The sequence below is a fragment of the Silene latifolia genome, chromosome 3 (assembly GCF_048544455.1).
Source record: "Silene latifolia isolate original U9 population chromosome 3, ASM4854445v1, whole genome shotgun sequence".
NCBI classification, from domain to species: domain Eukaryota; kingdom Viridiplantae; phylum Streptophyta; class Magnoliopsida; order Caryophyllales; family Caryophyllaceae; genus Silene; species Silene latifolia.
Window position 1 is genome coordinate 53,726,589 of NC_133528.1, and position 4,588 is coordinate 53,731,176.

Below are 4,588 nucleotides of genomic sequence, written 5' to 3' on the forward strand. Positions count from 1 at the left end.
CAATCGATTATACTTACTTTGTCAAGGAACTAGGTATAAGAATCACTAAGTATGTCTCATCACCTTACCTAAGTCTTTCTAACATCACGACTTCTCAAAGCCAGGGTTAAGGGTCAGACACAAACAATCTTCTCAAAAGTCGAATTTTCCAACCCAGGTCAACATTCCTCACAAGAAAGAGTACTATCATATGGTGTTAAGGGAGGATAAGCAAGGAACAAAAGACAAGTTAGGAGTACAAGCTTAGCTTATAAAGTAAAACAGAAGAGAGTTTAGAAGGAGGATAAGCACCAAGAGATTAAGAATAAGGCGAGATACAAAAAGAACGAGAAACATCTTCAAGGAAGTAGAAGCATTCTTCAAAGGTTGAACAAATCTTCAATCCTCAGCAATAGGCACTAAATCTTGATCTTTGGAAAATATAAGTGTCCTTTCAATGGAACGGAGATACTCTTGGCGATCACTCAAGAACATCAATATTCCAATTCAAAGACATAAAAATACATTTTTACACCAACAAATGATAAAACTAATTATCAGACGTCTCCAATAACAAGCTTTAACACTAATTGACGTTAAAACCAGTGAAAAACATTAAAATATTTTCAAAACCTTTAGTTCAAATTTTTTTTTATAATAAGGGTAATAACTCCATTAGCTATAGATAAGCTCACGGTCATTGATCCAAGAACGTAACAATTATTAAATGACAATCAACAAACAGGTTAGTACCTAACAAAGAGCAAACACAAAGAGGCTACAACATAAGGTCCTAAGTCTACCCATCCTACCCATCTCTCAAGTTTATTATTTTAAGGTCAAGTTATTTATATTGGGGTGCACAAACGTGCGTCGGGAGCAAATATGCTCTGATACCAACTGCGACACCCTCAAATATTGCGGAAAAGTAAACACGTAATTCTACAGAAAAACTGACAGGATATGTTTGTAATAGGTTCAATTGGGTAAAAACCTGTAATTTTTAAAACCTGAACCTGTTATAAAGATATCCAAAAAGGGAAGGTGTCAAACATGCAAGGTCCAAAATAAATCTCATGAATGAAACATCGCTAAAGTCGCGAAACAAAGTTATACAAACCAAATATGAGAAAGGGAGACATATGTCCCTAAAATGTATGTGACATAAAAAGGGTTTAAGGGTCACAATGAAATAAAACCAGTCTAGGTCCCAAGGTTACTTTGCTCGCTAGCTCGTCCATGTACCCCATATATGCATCACCTACCTGTCATTCGCATTTTATACAAATACGAAAGCCACGATCGGTGGGGAGTAACTCCGAGTTCTCCCGACCACGAAATGTCATAATTAATATAACATGTAAACATAAGAATATGAATACGAATCACACAATGCCTTAGCATATAGATGCTAGACAATCGTGCTTATCATGTGAACAACAATATAACAAAACATAGTCCTAGCATGCGAATACTAGACCGACTCATACTACACTATCATGTGAATCATATAACAACCAGGAATCCAAACTCTATCAACCATAGCCGGCTTGCATCTCACCTTCTATGATTCATAGAATCATCAAACAAGAAAGGGCAATATATCAAAGACAGGCATAAGTTCTTAGCACCGTCAATAGTCACTCAGAACTCGAGTCTATACCACGAGGTAGGGAAGGTAATCGAACCGGTATCTTGGCTCGGCGGTTAATATTAATAAAACATGGCCAAGACACAACACAACCCTAGCCTAAAAACAGAGACCTAGACATGCGGATACACATCACCGCACCCAAGACCCACAATTTTTCTAAAACAAAGTGAGTACCCTAAGGAGTCCACCAAAGGGTTGGCTAGTACTTAAGCTGACCACTTACTAACAAAATAAGTAAAGAGGTCATGCCCCAACTTGGATATAAATCCACTAGTCAGGAACACAAAGGCTATTAAGCAGTGAACATATACTCGTCAGAGACTATAAAGACCTATCTATGATGAAGGCCGAAACACTCACCTAGGACCTAGTCCCACTAGTCCCGACTTGAATACTTTAGCCCACACCACACAAGACAAGTAAGACACCCACTTAACCATAAGAGCAAAGAGTCCAACTTACCAACATAAATGCTAACATTCTATCATGTGAAAGGCTATATAAATGTCTATTCAGCAGAACAATCCAACAATATTAAAGGCTTCAGGGAATCTAGGGCCGTTTCTACAATATAAGAAACTATTAAGTTCAACCAACTATACATGTGACTAAAAACTTGATAAATGGCCTAAAACAAGAAAAAGGCCGATTATCCAATTCATATAAAATTTCATCCAACCGAATTTTTACCCGCAACCCCAGCCCTGCGACAGGTACGGGTTAAATTGCGGCTGACCAATCACTCAATTGATCGACATCGAATCATCAAAGGGACTAAGGCTCGATTTTCAAGCACAATCAACAAAACATTACAATTAGCACTATAAAATTTATTTTGAGCCTATTCATTACAATTTTATTTTATAATCTATCCTAACATGTGCAACTACTAATATAAACTTAATTTTTACCATTAACATAATTTTTACTACTAATGTGACATTAATTCGTCGAGTAACTCGGAATAGTTACCTTACGCTAGCAAAGAGACAAGTAATAACTTGAGAAAGCTTCTAAAACCCAAAATTACTCTTCATCTTCAACCACATATGAGCCACCTAAAAAAATTATGTGAAAGGACGATATTAACGAATTATCTTTATATAAAAATATGAGACGGAAATTAATTTAATTATATTTTAAATAAACCAAACTAGCGTCAAAACAATTTATAGATACGGCCCAAACTCGCGACTTAGCCAGGCCACTGCCTAGGCCACGGCCAGGCCACGGCCAAAGCCACAAGCTAGGCCTTTGCGCCACCTGCTGCTAGGCTACAACAGGCCACGGCCAGGCTACAGCAGGCCACGGCCAGGCTACAGCAAGCCACGGCCAGGCCGCTGCTAGGCCAACCTTATAAAAGTCACTCTCGTCCCAAAATTAATTCAATCTCAACTCTCTACCCCATCTCTCTCATTACTCCGTCCTATAATATAATACTCCATAGTAACCAGATTTCCATCTCAATTTCAATATCGATATTGTCAAATATTCCATTAAAGGAATTGCTCAACATTTAGAGTAAGACTCCAAGCTACTCACCCGCTAGACCTGATCAAAGGATACGACAATTCGAACACAATACAATAGTCCGAATTCCCAATAGGAAAAACTCCACCTTTGCCGTATGAACCCAATAACTCAATTATTCCAATGACTAATCAACAAATTATTACTTTCTAAATCTTCTTTCTCAAATTCCCTAATATGACTAAAGTTGAACAGGAACACACCCACTAATACAATTTCAGCTGACGCACTTCATCCTATTATCAAACTTACCCAATACTCGTATAACTAACGAGTTTTCGCCCACTTTGAGACTAAATCGTTAACTTCATAAATAATTAACTCAAAGCTTACCCACAAGAGCCAAATCATCAATTCCCGTAGCACTAAATTTGCATTTGACTAATTCAATTACCATGAATCTCATCATTCGGCCATTCTCAATAAGCTAACAAATCCTAGCTAATTCCCACTTAAGTGACAGACGCACTCGATTTCGACTTACCCAAATTCCGTACCACCATACATATCTCATATCTTTAATAACCCAAACCATCTTACAATAACATAATAGTAAAATAAAATTAAAGTGCTAGTGATTGCTATACATAATACGAACTAACAATTTGCAAATAATCACACAACCTCGAATAATAGTAAGAGTATTAGGATCGGTAAAATCGTGTTACCTTAAACGCCCTTATTCTTCGAATAAATGGTCCACAAGGCACGAGCCTCACCCCGGGTCTTCGAATCCTTCATAAAAGGGCAAGAAAACGGAATAAAGAAGCTAAAAGACGACACTTTTATAAGACGGCGAAAGACGAAACCACTACAAAAGGGAGACTTTCTTACCTTAAAAGGAGAAGGAAGGAAAGGGGAAGAGAATGGTACAAAAATTACGGAATTTGGTCGAGAAATGAAGGCGGGATCTGGGTTTTTAGATCGGACAGAATGACGGACTGATGTTGTTGCTGTTGATTTGTTTTTCGCAGGGGAAAATAAGAAAGAAAGAGGAAAGTAGGGAGTGCGTGAGAACGAGGGATAATAATAATAATAATAATAATAATAATAATGAGACACCAGCTAGCTTGGCTAGCTACTAATTATACGTACGTTTCTTTATTGTTAAGTAATTTCGCTCGTTTTTAAAACCGCCTCGAGTTAATAAAATCGGTTTTTAGTACAAGTTTCAGTAATAAAACGGAATTAATAATAAATAAATTTAATGAGTGAAAATAAAATAAACTCAGCTAGTTAACGTAAATAATACAATATCAGCTTGAATCGGAATTATTAACGATTTTTACGAAACTAACGGATATTAATAAAAATTGCTAATTTAGTGAAATAAGCTCAAAATAGCTAATTGGACGGTTTTGTTCCCAAAATCCATCTCGGGTTCACTTAAAACAACTTTCATAAGGACTCGTAAAGAAACGGAAA

The 4,588-nt window shown here is 36.8% G+C and overlaps 1 long non-coding RNA gene across 1 annotated transcript; it reads right to left on the minus strand.

The window, feature by feature from the left end:
- Positions 1–954: 954 nt before the first annotated feature.
- LOC141646092 (uncharacterized) lies at positions 955–4,169 on the minus strand. Its single transcript, XR_012545334.1, has 4 exons — positions 3,998–4,169; positions 3,832–3,898; positions 2,606–2,691; positions 955–1,244 (listed from the first exon to the last, which is right to left on the minus strand). It is a non-coding gene; the product is annotated as an uncharacterized LOC141646092 (long non-coding RNA).
- Between the last annotated feature and the right edge of the window lie 419 nt (positions 4,170–4,588).